This window comes from Monodelphis domestica, chromosome 7, assembly GCF_027887165.1.
Source record: "Monodelphis domestica isolate mMonDom1 chromosome 7, mMonDom1.pri, whole genome shotgun sequence".
Classification (NCBI taxonomy): domain Eukaryota; kingdom Metazoa; phylum Chordata; class Mammalia; order Didelphimorphia; family Didelphidae; genus Monodelphis; species Monodelphis domestica.
In genome coordinates this window covers 185,443,348-185,460,063 of record NC_077233.1, presented here as the reverse complement: position 1 = coordinate 185,460,063, position 16,716 = coordinate 185,443,348, and the positions used below count along the sequence as shown (strand labels likewise).

The following is a 16,716-nucleotide window of genomic DNA, read 5'->3' as shown; positions in this document are numbered from 1 at the left end:
GGAGGGGGGTCCTTGTGGGTACAGGAGGCTATCCCCCCACCCCCAGACACTGATCAGGACACTCATGCAGTCTGGGGGGGGGGTTCTAAAAGTTTTGACATCACTGGTCTAGCTCTTCAGCTGATAAAGAGTAAGGAACTGCTTTCAGTGAGAAGAGATAACAAAAAGGTTATATAATAAGAGCATTCATTTCACATCAAGATTATATAGCAGTTAATCTGAAGAATGGTCTTTAGAGTGAAAACTACCATCACCATGAATTATTTTCACAGAGTTCAATCAACACAATGTACCAACACTTGAATAGATGTGCTTTCTCTCAGGAATCAGCACAAGCTAGAGAAGAGGACACCTAGAATGGAAAGAGAATTGGATTAGGAAGCAGCAGACATGGTTTTAAATTGTAGCTTTACCATTAGAATTGGTAAAAATGGGCTAATATTAATACTAATATTAATGTAATATTTTAAGGAGTGCAAATTGCTTCTCCCTTGTTAACTCACTTGATCCACATGAAAAATCCTCTTATGTAGGTACTCTTTTAAGTTCCATTTTACAGACGAGGAAACTGAAGCTGAGAAATCTTAAGCTATTTGCCCAGGGCCACAGGGCTAAGTGTTTCAGTAAAGATTTGGACTTCCAATTCCAAGGACAGTGCTCTATCTACTGTACCACCTACCTGTCTCTAGATGACAGTATTATCTTTAAAAGTTCTTATATCTTTAAGTCATATAGACAATAAAATTTATTTCATAGAAATTTCAGAGTTGGAAGGGACCATAGTGGTCATCTAGTCCAACTAACATCTGAACCAACTTCCATTTTGCTATTCATAAAAGTCCTTCTCTGTTATTGTTTAGAGCCTGTGTGGAGAATCCATTATATCCCATTTCACTTTTTAAGTGTAGTTTTTCCTTATGTGGAATTTAGATTTCTATCTTTGCAAATTTTACCCATTATTCTTACTTCTGCCTTCTGGAGCCAAGCAGAACAAGTTTGATTCTTCTTTTATGCAACTAGCCCTTCAAATACAATACATGAAGAAAGCTATCATATCCTCAAAAAACAAACAAAAAACCTCTTACCTTTCAATTTAGAATTAATATTGTGTATTAGCTCCAAGGCAGAAGAATGGCAAATGTGGTTAAAGAACTTGACCGGGATTACATAGCTAGGAAGTGTCTGAGGTAAAATCTGAAACCAGGACTCTAGGCCTGGCACTCAATTTATTGAGCCACCTAGTTACCCCACTTAGCCTATCCTTCTTAAATCTTATTGGGAGGAATTTGTGCTCTACCCTCCAGCCCTCCAACTAGAGAGAAGAGGATGCTTAGGGAGGTGTCAATCAAGGTTTAAATGAACCACAAGGTGATGAGATTAGAGTTGAGTTTATCTTGCCATGGAATTTTGTTCCTGAAAGTTGAGTTTAGTGGAGTGGTCTTGGCTTTCCAGTCTTTGTTTGCAATGATCCCTATATGTGGAATGTTTTCCTGTTGAATTCCTAGCCAAACCAATGTAATTGGCACTTCTAATGAAGTCTTTTCTGATTCCCTCAGTCTATTTTTTTATACCTCTAACCTCACAATACACTGTTTTGCACCTATCTGATGCATTTATTATGCATGATTTTGCTCTGTGATTATTTGTATATTGATCTTAGTCCCTGATTAAACCACAAACTTCAAAAAGATGTCTTCTGTAAAATTTATGTCTCTGCCAGTACCATTCCCAGTTCTATGCCTAGAGTAGGTATTTAAAATTTGTTAAATTATAAATTACAAATCTGAGGAATATTTAACAATACCATTTATTTAAAGTATATTAAAAGAGCATCACAAAACTAAAAGAACATCTATTCTCTCTAGAAAATTTGGGGGGCACAGTAATCTACAATCTAAGATCTGAGAAAAGAAAAAACTTCACTTAGAATGTTCAATTCATTTAGGTTATATCTAGCATACTGTAAATAATCCTGTCAATTAGTGGAAAGGGATAATTTCTGCAAGGGTTTATGAAAGGAGATTGATAAATGAAGAGCATCCATCTGGCTGGCTCTGAGATGGCAATTTTGTTCTGAAAAGGGGGGTATTGAATGCTTTTGAACGCAACTCAGAAGAAAGACCTCTGCTTAGACATTTAGGAGTTAAATTAAGCGCTTTACTCTCCATCCCTTGCATATTTCACTTGTTCATTTTTTTTTAAATGGTGAGAGAAATGTAGCCACAGCTAATATGAAGAGAATCTTTTGTTATTTATACTAATCTTTGAAATCAGCTGGGCAGGATTTTTTTTAACTTAATTTTTGTGTGTCGTGGACCCATTTGACAATTTGAAGGCTTACGCTTACGAACTCCTCATTATGTTTTAAAATCATTAAAGGAAATGCTAAATTTCTTTTAAAATTTAATGAAAATAAGTATGTAATTTTTTTCTCGTTCCAAGCTCGAGTCCGTGGACCTTAATAACGCCCCCAGTAGGCCAGATGTCTGGGCATCACGAATACAGGTGATTACACCTCCCACACATGTCACCTTTTTATCCTCTATTAGAAAGCCAAGTTCTCCTACTGCTACACCCACACACCTCCGCCCTCACCCATCTACCTCCGCCTCTAGAAGGCGGGGCCAAAGGTGAAGGGGGCGGGCAATCTCCTCACCGCGTGCACCTGCGAACCCACTTTTTCGGGTGAGCTGGGGGGAGGGGGCGAGTGGCGGAGGGGGAGATGATGACCGGGGACCACTGAGATGTAAATCCAGGCGGGTGGAGAAGGTTATAGACTAGTTTAGTTAAAACTCTGGGGGCAGGGGTGGGGAAGAAACTGCAAATGGAAAAGGGAAATTGAGGGGAGGGGGCATGGACTTTACCCCATGGTTTGAGAGAGACGGCGGATAGCGCGAGGCCCTTGGGCGCCGCCCACAACGCCCCAAACGCCCCGGTCGGGCCTCGGGAAGGTGGGGGAGGCAATGAGAGACCCGGGAGGTAGCGAAGGGAGGAGGGGAAAGTCTCGCGAGATCCTACGGCGACGACGGCGGCGGCGTCGGCCCGGGGCGGCCGGGGAGGTGAGTTGGAGGCAGCAACAGCAAAGGACTGGGGAGGGGGCGAGCGACGCTGCGCGGAGGTGCGCGGGGGGCTCTCAGCGCCCGTGGCCTAGGCGGCGCGGGGGATGTAGGTGTATGCGTGGGCGTCGGGGAAGCAATTAGCTCTCTTCCCTCGTGGCAGTACCTCCCTCCGCCCCCACTCGAGTACCCTTCGCCCCTTCCTCTGTTCCCTCTCCCTTCCTGGAGTGGCCGCTACGGTTCTCTCTACCTGGTCCGCTAGACCCTGGAGCTGGGTCGCTGACCCCCAGCATCCCCTCTCCTCCCATTTGCACCCCGCCCCCAAGGGACTGGGCCTCTTTGGCGGGCCCCTGGCCCCTAGCCCACCCCTCCCCCCATGCCCCGGCGCAACCTACACCCTATCTATGAGGGGGAGGGGACACCCCAAGACAGGGCGTACTCACCCTCACCACCCAACTACCCCATCCTAGCTCTGTGAGGGTGATAAACTTCTCTGGCAAGTGACCCAGCGACCGTAATAGTTGGAGATTGGGGTTTGGATGTGTGATTTCACTGGTATAGGGCACTCCTTGTTGAGGACACTCAGTACAAGACGGCACCTTCACTGCAACATACGTGTCTATGTGTGTGTATATAATATGCGTTTAAATCTATATATACATTTCTCTATATTGAAAATCTTAGGAAGTTGACGAGGTCAAACAGTATGTATCTGAAGTGGGAGTTGAACCTAGGTCTTTCTGGCTCCAAGGCTATCCTGGATCAAATACTTATTATTAACTTTATGGGTTACACCCTTCGTCATTTTATCGACTGCAATACCGAGAATTGACTCTCGGTAATAACACAGTTGCACAGGATCATACTCAGCTATTTTTCTCACAGGTAATAGACTTTCTCATCAGCTGTGGTCGAAGAGCAATTTCTTATCTGATCTGGGTACCTTGAAGTCCAACCAAAACTAAACCAATATTGGCATCCCTTGCCTTTTTTCCCCCTCTCCCCTGGGCGGGTATGTGTGTGTGTGGGGGGGGGGGTAGGGCGTTACAAGCTGGAGTGACAGATTTGTAGGGAACTGTTGGTAATTTGGAGGTCTAGGACTTGAAAAGGGGAGTCTCTAGAATGGAATTCTACAAAACCCTCCTGCAATTGAAATGGAAATATTTCTCAGAATTTTTCATATCTTTTGAATAACCTTTACTCTATTTTATGTTACCTTTTTGCTAAGGAATAAGAGAATTGAGCTGACATTTTTAACAGTGATTTTTAAAGTTCATAAGGAAAAGACTGACACAAATACTCAAAAGGTTTTTAAAGACTCTTTTTCTTTTTCCTCCTCAGAGCAGTTGGAAAAGGCCCATCTTTGCTCATTGGCAAAAAAAAAAATGTTTACTGGTATCTCCCATAGAGTCTAGAAAGTTATCTTCTATAGCATTTGGCTTAGTGGAAACCCTTTTGTTAATGATGTTAGTGTTTTCACACCTAAGTGAGAATAGTGTGAGAAAAGAAACAGAAGGAAACTAAATTTACCATGTTCTAAGTTAAAATCCAAATTTATATAATTGCTTATTTTAAAATTTGTGTCCTAGTGAATACAGTAAATTAAAGTTTTCATACTTTTCCTGGATTTGTTAATGGGAAAAAGAAAAAAAAAAGTTCATTTGATGATGGTGATATTTGTACAATGTAAATATTTAAATCTAAATTGGAAAGTTTCCATTTTTTGAAACAGAATAAATTGCTACTTTCTTGAAGATGTTTGTTGTTTATTGCCTTGATACTTTTAGTATCTATATTGTTGCTGATATAGATATTTTAAGTAGTATACAGATACAATGAATACTTTTGAGTTGGAAAGTAATTGAAATTGAGAGCAATTTATTTCCATTACTTCTAGCTAGTCAATACCATTCAGGTGGAGAAAGGTAGGGCTGGAGGGTGTCATATTACTTCTACTTATGCCAGTTTCAACATGAATCAAATGATAATTTTGTGAAAGTAATCACAGCTCTGATGAAGGAAAAGGACAGGCATCAAACATGGAAATATATAGTTAACTTTCTGAATTTTCATAGTAATATTTCTATGTAGTTTCAAAACAGTTGAGTCAGTATTCAGGTATGTAGAAGAGAAACTACACCCCCAAAAGTTACTTTGTGTGTTTTTGTGTGTGTGTGTGTGTGTATATGTATGTGTGTGTGTGTGTATGTATGTATGTATGTATATATATATGGACCATAATGGTACCAGGAACAGATCTCAATTTTCTGAAAATTTATAAAATTTTTCCTCCCTTAGTTATTAAAATGGATTCAGTGTTTGTAGATGTAGCAACCATTTTGGGAAATGTTCAGCAGAAAATAAAATAGTAACGTCATAGAAGAAATGTGTTGTCTAACATGTTTTGAAGTAAAGCTAGTAAACCATTGTAGATAAGGGAATTTTTTTTATTTATAAAAATCTAGAGACCTCCAAGACATTTACAAATGTACATATTCATATTAGACTATTTTCAAAACTTGTGATCACCTTTTCCTTCCTTCCTTGCTTCCTTCCTTGCTTCCTTCCTTGCTTCCTTCCTTGCTTCCTTCCTTGCTTCCTTCCTTCCTTCCTTCCTTGCTTCCTTCCTTGCTTCCTTCCTTGCTTCCTTCCTTGCTTCCTTGCTTCCTTCCTTCCTTCCTTCCTTCCTTCCTTTCTTCCCTTCATTCCCTTCATTCCCTTCATTCCCTTCATTCCCTTCATTCCCTTCATTCCCTTCCTTCTTTCCTTATCATAGGTCCTAGATTTAGAGCTGAAAGGGACCTTAGAGATCAGCTCCTTGTCCTGATTTGTCATTGAGATTTTGGTCTGGAAAAATTTTTGACTAAGGGAATAGAGGGTATTAGTCAGGGAGCCAGAATTTGAACCTAATTCTTTTGGGTGTTCTTTCCAATGCACTAAGAATTAGGTGTTTTTAATTTTTCTGAAGCACATAATCCACAAAAGTTTTGTGTTTTGTTTTTTTTTTGGTAGACTCTTATCTTCCATCTTGGAATCAATACTATGTTCCAAGGCAGAAGAGTGGTAAGGGCTAGACAATGGGAGTTAAGTAACTTGCCCAGGGTCACATAGCTGGGAAGTGGCTGAGGCCAGATTTGAGCCTAGGACCTCCCATCTCTAGGCCTGGCTCTCAATCCATTGAGCTACCCAACTGCCTCCCCCCCAAAAAAAGATTTTGTGGTCCCTTTTTTTTCCCCCAGTTAGAAAATCTGTCTAGGTGCTTCAGGTTCTAGTTTCATTTTTATTCCAGTACTACTTTTACATAATTATAGTGAAGTTTATATGTCCCCTAATCCCAACTTACTTGTTATTCCTTTATCTAATGCTACTTCTTTTAGTTAGCTCTCTTTGCTATACACTTAACTCCTATCTCTACCAAAAACAAACCCACAAGTAATAAATATACATATTTGGAAAGTGGAAAAAAGTTCCAAATGTTAGAATTTCAGATTTGGTAGGGACCTTAAAGATTATCTCGACTAAGTCTTCCATTATAGATTGTAGAAATCAAAATTAAGACTAGTGAGAGTCAAAACTAGGACTAGGTATGAGCTACTGTGAATGAAATCCTAACCCAATTATCAATTATAATACCAAATAAAATTCTTGTCATAAAGGCTAATGTAGAAATTCAAATGGAAAATTCATTTTAACCATACCCCAAACTTCTACCTTTCCATGTCTGTCCTCATTATTCTATACCACTACATTTTAGCTGAGTTTGGAGTCTTTGGATTTCTCACATGATTTTTCCTAGATTACTATGTGATCCCAGACCAGTGATGGGCAACTTTTTGAGCTTGGTGTGTCAAAATTCGCTAAAAAACCGAGCATAACTCTGGTGGTGTGTCACCTCAAGAAAAAAAAAACACAATTTGGCAATATTTATAGTTTAAATAACAAAAATATATAACTGTATTTAATAAACCAAAAACTAATTTTTAACTTACCTGCTTAGTGACTTCTTTGTTCATCTATCAGTCGGTTTCTTTTGTTGGTCTTGATATTATTTAACTTGTGTGGGGTACTGTGAACTAAGATAGTTGAGGGAGGGGGGGAATTCTTTAACTTGCCTATTAGTGACTTTTTTGTTACTGAATTTCATTGGCTAAATCTTCAATTGGAGGTTGGCATTTTGTACACTTCAAGTCCAAGCAAACAGTACTGACTTCATCTGTCAATCTGTTTCTTTTGTTGGTTTTGATATTATTTAACACTGAGAATAAGGTCTCACAAAAATATGTAAAGGGAAAAATTGTGACTAAAGCCACTGCTATATTTTTCAGGGTGCTAAGAGTGTCTGGTAATGGATTCAAGTCTTCTGGCAGCCCAATTCCATCCCTCTCCAACCAGCTTGTCCTGTGTGTGTGTGTGTGTGTGTGTGTGTGTGTGTGTGTGTGTCTGTGTGAGTCTTAAGAGCCGAGGCTCCTGCCTACCAGCCTGCCTACACACTTGTTCCTCCTCCCTGCCCCTGAGGGAGACCCAGCAGCCTGGTGTGCCACCCACCAACACTTCCTGCCCTTGCATCCAGCTTGTGGAGCAGTCACCCCCCCCCCCAGCCAAGATTGTGGGCGTGTGGCTCCCCATGCAGCTCCCAGTCCCAAGGCACACTGAGTCCACATGTGGCCTTTTGTCATAAAAAATTGCCTATGTGTGTCAGTGCTGACATGCGTGTCATAGGTTCGCCCTCACGATCCTTGACAAATCAGTTAATATTACTCTTCCTATTCCTTTATTGTGTAAAATGAAACTATCAATTAGCACCTACTAGAGATATAAAGAAGAATGTAGGGGGCAACTGGGTGGCTCAGTGGATTGAAAGCCAGGCCCAGAAATCGGAGATCCTGCATTGAAATCTTACCTCAGGCACTTCCTAGCTATGTGACCCTGGGCAAGTCACTTGACCCCCATTGCCTAACCCTTATCACTTCTGCCTTGGAACCAATTCCTAGCATTGATTCTAAGAGAGAAAGTAAGGGTTAAAAAAAAGAAAAAGAAGATGGATGAAGACTGAGAAAAGGTCACTGGGTTTGACAATTTAGAGATCATTCTTAACTTTGGAGGAAATTAGTTGAATGCTGAGTTTGGAAGCCAGACTGTAGAGAATCAAGAAGAAAGTGAGAGTAGAGGAAGAGGAAGCATATTTTGTAGATAACCTAAAGTTGTTTAGCTACAAAAGAGAGGGGAGATATGGACTGATAGTTATCAGAGGTGTAAAGATCAGGTAAGGTTTTTTGAAGATGAGGGAGACACAGACATGTTTATAAGCAATATGGAAGCAGTCAGCCAGACAAGGAGAGAATAAAGGGAAAGATGGGAGATGGCAGAGGAGACAATTTACTAGAGAAGATGGAGTGGAATGTTACCACTTGTGCAGGTTTACTTTGGTAAGGAGAAGAGGGAAGGTCTATGAGACAGGCAAGAAGGAGGAAATTGTTATAGAAGTGATCTAAGAATTATGAGATAAGGAAGGGGAGAATTGGGAGCTCTCAGTCAGTGGTCTCATTCTTTTTTTAGTGATATGAGGCAAGATTCTCCCCTGAAAGGGTTGGGAGGATGGAGAGTCACCAGAGATTTAAGAAGAAATTAAAAGGTTCAGAAGAGCCACTGTAGTCAGTGGAATAGTGAGTTAATCAGTGTTTACTTAGCAACTTTGAGGGGTTGTATGGTTCAGTAGACAGAGTTCCAGGTCTGGAATCAGGAAGTCAAATTCAAATCTGGCCTTGGACACTTACTAGCTTTGTGACTCTGGGAAAGTCACTACCCTGTTTGCCTCAGTTCCTCATCTGTAAAATGAGTCAGAGAAGGAAATGGCCAACTACTCACCAAGAGTTCTCATGAGGAGTTGGACATAACTGAATCACAGAATCACATTACAAGAAGCTTTGAGCATCCAGTTGAAATTAAATAACATGAACTTGTAGGGGAGCCATTGAGGGTGAGTGCATGATTTTCTCTACCTTTGTTCAATAGCACATGTGTAGGAGAAAAGGATGTGGACGGTAGGAGTAATCCAAGGCTGAGGCTTAGCAAGACAGCCAGTGATGATAAAGATTCAAAAGAATAAGAGTGTAAAGTTATACTGGTTCACTGAGGGGTCAATGTGGAAAAAGAAAGAAGGCATGGGTTGTGCAGGGTTGATGGCCTCGGAGAGAACTAAGGAATAAGGGATTAGAGGTTACCATATAGATTCAGAACAGAGTTTGATATTGGAAGGCAAAGAGAGCCAAGATATTGTAATTAAAGGAATCTCAGACTTCAGAGAGAGAGAGAGAGAGAGAGAGAGAGAGAGAGAGAACATAATAAAGAAAGACTCAGAGACAAAGAGTTGAACAACATGGGCTCCAGCGTTCGAGCTCCTTTGATGGTAGAGAGAGAGAGAGCTACATGTGTCCTCAATCTTTTATTCTTTTATTGGAGAATCAAGGAATGAGGAATGGGAGGTAGCTAATGATCATGTGACATTGCATACGATTTTACATTGGCCCAATTGACAACCACAAGATCAAAGAGGAATAGTTTATTTAAGCATGTGATCTGATATGGAATCTGGTCTGACACGGTGAGAACTAGGACCCTGTGGCAGCCAATGTCTTACCTAGGAATGTTCCTGACCTTTGGACTGTAGTTTGGAGAGTGGTCAGAATTAATAGAGTATCAAATACAATGATCAAGAAATAATATGACCATGAGTCTGGTACATGAGCCCATAGGTTACAATATTAATATATCAATAATATTTTCAAGATTAGAATATACCTGGGGTGCCACACTGGCTTACCACTCTGAAGAATACTTTTACTCTGCTGATTTCCTCATGTATAAGAATCACTAAACATTTATTAAGCATTTACTTTGTACTAGGTACTGGTAGTTGCTGAAGATATAATAGTGGGATAGTTTCTGCCCTCACCATTCTCCTAGATGGTACAAATTGTTTACAGATCATTAAATACAAAGTGATTGGGGGGAAGGGGGAACAACCAGTGAGAAAGGCTTCTTAAAGACACAGAGAATAGCCTAAGCAAAGGCATTGAGGAGAGGAGCAGATAAAACAATTGGAGAATGAAAGGTTAGCATTCTTGACTCCTCTAGTGCACCATATTGGCCTCAGAGAAGTTCCTTACATGTTTAAAAAGCTGGTCTAATGCTAGCTATTGGGAAAAGGATTATGAAGACCTAGGGCAGTGATTGTGAGCCTTTTAGGGACCAAATGTCCAAACTGCAATCCACATACCACATGTGATCCCCCCCCCCCAAACTCCCCACCATCCCACCTTATCCCAGATAGGGAAGGGAGGACTAGTTCCCATTGAGCTGCTGGCCAGAGGGGCAGGTGTAGTGAGAATTATCCTCAGGCTCATGGAGAGTGGGAAGGGAGCATCCCCCTCTGGCCCACTCTGGCATGTTTGCCATATGTCTGCCAACATAGACCTAGGATGTTGCCAGTATAGGCCTAGGATATCATTAACCTAAGGAACTCCTCATAAGGAAACTCCCTCTATCAATGCAGGCTCTTTACAATTTATAATCTTAAAATGTTTCCTACAGCTGTGAGAGGTTAACTGACTTGTCTAAATTCACATAGTGTCAGCTAAGACGAAGTCATCTCTTCTTGACTGCAAGGCAAATTGCCTCTCCACTATGCCATGATATTGCCTACATATATTTAAAAATCTATCTAATAATATTTACATAAAATCATAGAATGTTAGAGTGAAAGGGACATTAGGAGTTACTTATGTAAGTTACTCCTTCACTTACATTTGAAGAATTTTGCCAATTAATAGTTCTTAATTGCCACTCTTGGAATGCATAGTCACAGTTTTGGAAAATTGATTACCAAAGGTTATGTTCATTTATAAATAAAATAATATTTTAAAAGTCGTAAGTATAAGAATGATATCTGTGGCTTGGCTTAGTTATGGATCAAAATTTTGATTTGGAGGTTTTACTTGTCTTTTGATTGTTTCAATTGGAAACATTTTATTTGACCCAAGGTGTGTCTTATATACATAACTAATGATTATTGTGCTGCTTTGTAAATTTTTGAGCATGTAATTGACAAAATTGCTTTGAAAAGTATTTTGCTTTGAACTTCTTCAGCTACACTTATATTAAAGAATGAGTAAGGCTGTTTCTTTCCTTAAAATATACTTTACAAATTTTAATGTGCAATTCTTTTGACGATCCTTACTTTTTTCAGGTTCATAATAGATGTGCTAAGGAGAATGTAAGAAGGAAAACATTAATAATCCTGTTGAGGTAAGTTAAATACTTAAAAAATTAAATACTATTTAAAATGACTGCAATTTCACATTTTTTAAAAGTTTATTTAATTAATACATTTAGAATATTTTTCCACAGTTACAAGACTCATATTCTTTCCCTCCCCTCCTTCCACCCCCCTCCTGTAGCGAAAGAGCAGTTCCACTGGGTTTTACATGTAACACTGATCAAGGCCTATTTCCATATTATTAATATTTGCACCAAGGTGTGTAAAGGATAATTTTAGTATTGTGACCTAAGCTATATTAATTATTTGGTCGCCATGGATATCCCAAATAAAAAAATACCAAAGTCAGCTGAAAATTTATGGTGATTTAATTAATATAGTGGAAAGAAATGAAGAAGAAGGGGAAGGAAAGGGGGTAGGATTTCTCCCACCTGGCTAATGACGGGGGGGGGGGAGGGGGGGGAAGATTAGAGGCTCTAGGAAGGTAAACGTTTGGAGCGTAAAGGAGGAAGGAATCAGCTTGAACTCCAAGAGGGCTCAGCCAAGATGCCTGAACCTGAATCAGCTCAAGGGCAAACTCACAGCCAAAACCCAGACAAATAGCTGCCACCACACCAAGATGTCAGAACACTTAGCAAGCTGCCAGCCAAAGCCACCTCTCTGGGGAAGAGCTCTCTGGAGAGAGAAGAGAGGAAGTGACGTGACATATATAGATAGTTTTACGTCACTTTCCTGCATCTTATCCGTACCAATGTTAGCTTAGCTTGACTTAGGTCAGCCCAGGGGTCTGTCCGCTGTTTCTGCATGTGTCTTTTTTGAAGGCCATCTTTTTAGTAAGTATCCTTGAGTATGGGTGCAGATATTCCTGACCTTGTTAAACTAAGTAGGGTGGATCAATGTAGAGTTCCCAAGACCTGATTCTGTTAGACCAAGTATCTCCATTGTTACAAATCAGGAAATAGCTAGATCAAATCTTCTAAAGTACAGTCTGAGTAGTGTGGAGTAGTTTTAAAATTCAGAATCCCCCCCCCCCTCTTATGATCATTGGGAGACTAGTCTACCCATTGATCATTTGACATAATCATCTTGTAGTCCTAAAGTACTTCCAATTACAGATGTATACAACATTCAGTTTCTAAGAGGAAATTACAATAATTAGGGAGGAATAGAAAAGAGAGAGAAAGCCAAACCAATGTTTTGCTTTGGCATAAAAATGCACATTTACAATAAATGTTCAATCAAACTTCAGTTCAATCAACCACACCCAAAGTTCATTCTTGATCTTCTTGATGTAGTGTAGGTTTTCTGGCATCTTTCTGTAACAGTTCATTTTCTGGATTTAGGAGTTATCAAGCTTCTTCCTTGAAGATCTTTCTCGAACAAAAAATTTCAAAATCTTGGATTTTTATTAAAATACAATCCCTGATGAATGGGTGTTAAAAAACATCCAATTCAGCTCAGGATATATGGTTGAGTTATGGGGGTATATGAGTCAATTATTAAAAGAATTGAAAAACAACCACCCCCCCAAAAAAATAAAGGAAAAAATGGAAGAAAGTTAAACTTTTGGGAGAAAGAAAAAAATTTCAAAATCAGAATCAAAATACCAAAATCTATGTATATAAAATGTTGAGTAAGCAAGAATAAATTCATAATAGGCCCTTGTACAGGTCCAATTTAAAGTTATTTTATCCCACAAGTCTGTAGGACAGAATGTAGTAATATTTCACTTACCCATTTGCAGGCAAGACTACAGGAAGTTGCCATACTATAAGAAGAAAAGGAACTAGAATTTTATTTTGATAGGCAAGTGTCATTCCCTCATATGATTTTTCCTTCATTCTCAGGGATAGAGGGAGCCAGGATGATAGCCAAACTTTGGTACTTGTCTGTAAGTATTTTCACAAAGAGTCTGGATACAAGGAAGGCCTACATCTTAAAATATGTCAAGCTTCGCAACCTTGAGTCTCATACTAGGTTTAAGTCCTTTGTATTGGCTTAGAAGTGCATCAATCCTACCTGGATTGGTTTCTTTTTTTTTTTTTTTGACCTGTGTGCTCTTTTGGCACTATTAAGGTTAAGTCTGTGCGTCTTTTTGATCCCATTTCCTAGAATCAGACACAAACATTAATCACATTCCCATAACAATTATCAATAAATGACAGGTTAGGTTCCCACAGTCTAAAGCTGTTTAGGTATGTATTAATATTATAGCAAGTATATATGTATATATATAAAATATATTATTGTAGAATAAAATTAATATCAATTGTATGTACCTTAAATACAAGAAATGAGAAAAGGGGAAAAAAATAAAATATTCTAATCAAAATAAAAGGAAAGCAATAATAAAAATAAGGGGGGGGGGGGATCAGGAATTCAGTGCCTTTCCTGAAAACAATATCCACTTGTCACCACTTGTCAATGGATTATTATCTCCAATGCATGTGATAGGATATAGTCAATCAGTCTCAACAGAAGATACTCTCTTTACATGTGAGCAATGAATCCAAGAGTCCTTCTTTCCAATCTTTATACATGTTGGAATAGTTAACAATGTTTGGAATGGTCCTTCCCAGGAAGGCTGAGTTGCTCCAGTACGCTGGAAATTCTTAATATACACCTTATCTCCTGGGTTCAGGTCATGAAGTGAAAAGTCTAGTGGTCCGACTTGTACTGCTGCTCTGGATTCATGGAGTTCACACAGTTTGTGCTGTAATTTCTATATATAGGAAACAATAGTAATATCTCCTTGTGAATTTTAAAACTACTCTACCCTACTCAGACTGTACTTTAGAATATCTGATTTAGCTATTTCCTGATTAGTAACAATTGAGATACTTGGTCTAATGGAATCAGGTCTTGGGAATTCTACATTGCTCCACCCTACTTAGTTTAACAAGGTCAGGAATGTCTGCACCATACTCAAGGATTAAGTATCTGAGGAAATGGCCTTCATCAGACATGTGCAAAAACAGTGGACAGAACCCTGGGCTGACCTAAGTCAAGCTAAGCTATCATTGGTACAGATGAGACGCAGGAAAGTGATGTGAAACTGTCTCTATAAGACATGTCACTTCCTCTCTTTTCTCTCTTTCCCGAGAGAGGTGACTGGCTGGCAGCGTGCTAAGCATTCTGACATCTTGGTGTGGTGGCAGCTATTTTCCTGGGTTTGGTGGTGAGTTTTCCCTTGAGCTGATTCAAGTTCAGGCATTTTGGCTGAGCCCTTTTGGAGTTCAGGCTGATTCCTTCCTCCTTACTCTCCAAACCCTTACCTTCCTAGAGCCTCTGGTCTTCCTCCTGGCATTAGCCAGGTGGGAGAAATCCTACACCCTTTCCTTCTTCCTTCTAAATTTCTTTCCATTATATCAATTAAATCACCATAAATTTCCAGCTGACTTGGTTATATATATTTTTAATATTTGGAATATCCATGGCGACTAAATAATTAACATAGTTTAGGTCACAACACTAAAATTATCCTTTACATCCCCCTAATAATGATGTATATGCAGGGGAGAAAGGCTTAGCCTGTATAGGTGGATGTCCAAAAAGCGTCTCAGAAGGTGAGATGTGTAGGTCACCTCTAGGCCTGCTTCTAAGATAAAATAGGGCCAGAGGGAGAATTTCAGGCCATTTTAAATGGGTCTCAGTGAATAATTTGCCAATTATAGTTTTAAGTTTTTTGTTCATTCTTTCAACTTGGCCTGCACTCTGGGGATGATATGGAACATGGAATTTGGGAGTTATTCCTAAGCAAGAATATATTTGATTTAGTACAGAATCAGTAAAATGACTTCCTCTATCTGAATCAATACGTGCTGGCAGGCCAAAGCGAGGAATAATTTCTTTTAAAAGTACCTTAGCAACAAAAGTGACTGTGGCTCGGGTCGCAGGAAATGCTTCCAGCCATCTGGTCAGTTGATCTACTATGATTAGACAAAATTTATAATGTCCAGCCTTTGGCATTGTTATGAAATCTATCTGTAGGTGCTCAAGAGTTGTGTAAGCCAGAGGGCACCCACCAAAGGCTTTGCCACTAAAGGCATGTTGGTTACATGCTTGGTAGGTAGAACAGGCTGTACACACTTTAGAGGCTATAGTAGTTATACCAGGGGCTATCCACACTCTCTTAATAGAGTCCATGATGCCCTGGGTGCCAAAGTGACCATTTTTAGGAATAGATTGGCAAATTTGGTGATAGAAACTTCTAGGGAGCAGGGGTTTTCCTTCAGATGACACCCATACTCTATCAATCTGTTTTGCTTTGAATTTTTGCTTCCATTTTTCCACTTCCTTTTCATTATAGGAAAGTGATGAATTTAAGTCATCAGTGGTTTTTAATGTTAAAATTAATTCAGGCCCTTCTATGGCTGCTAGCTTGGCAGTGGCATCTGCTCAATCATTTCCCCTAGAGACAAGGTCAGAGCTACCTATATGGGCAGAGCAATGAACTGCAGCTAGGGCATCAGGCAGCTGGAGAGCAGAAAGAACTTCATTAATAATTTCTGCATTAGCTATAGATTTTCCAGCTGAGGTTAAAAATCCTCTCTGGAGTCATAGCATCCCGACTGAGTGACAAATGCCAAAAGAAGAATCCATATAAATTGTTGCCCTTTTATCCTTGGCAATTATACAGGCGTGTTTCAGAGCTATGAGTTCTTCCCCTTGAGTGCTAATATAAGAGGGCAGTGAAGCGGACCACCCAGTGGAAAATTCTGTGACTCCAGCAGCTCCAGTGTAGCTTATGCCATCTCTGATAAAGACAGGAACCATCAGTAAATAAGACCAGATCTGGATTGTCTAAGGGAGTGTCCAAGAGATTATCTCGAGGTTTTTCTGCCATGGACACTAGCTTTTCACAACTGTGTAATGGTTCTCCTGAAGTTGGTAAATCTGGAAGCAGGGTGGCAGGGTTAAGAGTTGTACAGCATTTCAAGGTAATGTTTTCTCTATTTAACAAGGTTATTTTATAACTTGTAATTCACTGATCCGAGAATGCCTGTGTTCTATGCCTTAGCAACAATGCTTCTACCTCATATGGGCACATAATTGTTAATGGGCATCCCAGTACTAGATCAACAGTTTTTGTCACTAGTAAGGCTGTAGCATCTACTCATCTAAGACATGGTGGTATTTCTGATGCTACTGGGTCCAGTTGGGCAGAATAATATTTTTATCACGTTTAGTTAAAAAAGCCTGTAGCATTTTCAACATCCTTGTAAGATGGATTATACTGAAAAAATATGTCTCTCATCTTTTTTGTTACTAGAAAGGGATCTTGTTCATATGTGGAGGTATTTCATGTAAATTCATTTATTTCTTGGGGAGTAAAGGGTATATTGTGCCTTAAAGTCACCACATCCCCGTTCCGTCTTATTTCAG

At 39.6% G+C, this 16,716-nt stretch overlaps 1 protein-coding gene and 1 long non-coding RNA gene across 15 annotated transcripts in view; one reads left to right on the top strand and one right to left on the bottom strand.

The window, feature by feature from the left end:
• The window catches only part of MRTFB (myocardin related transcription factor B), a 396,134-nt gene that overhangs the window by 60,718 nt on the left and 318,700 nt on the right, over positions 1–16,716 (top strand). For 8 of the 14 annotated variants that reach the window (XR_008913624.1, XM_056806173.1, XM_056806170.1 and 5 more), the window contains exons 1-2: positions 2,927–3,059; positions 11,302–11,360. The gene's annotated coding sequence lies outside the window, so the exon portion shown is untranslated. Of the gene's footprint in view, positions 1–2,542; positions 2,686–2,926; positions 3,060–11,301; positions 11,361–16,716 lie in introns of those variants that run through there. The other 6 variants (XM_056806169.1, XM_056806160.1, XM_056806159.1 and 3 more) reach the window with 5 other exon arrangements.
• On the bottom strand, positions 170–2,984 carry LOC130455563 (uncharacterized). The gene is made up of 2 exons (XR_008913630.1): positions 2,865–2,984; positions 170–352 (listed from the first exon to the last, which is right to left on the bottom strand). It is a non-coding gene; the product is annotated as an uncharacterized LOC130455563 (long non-coding RNA).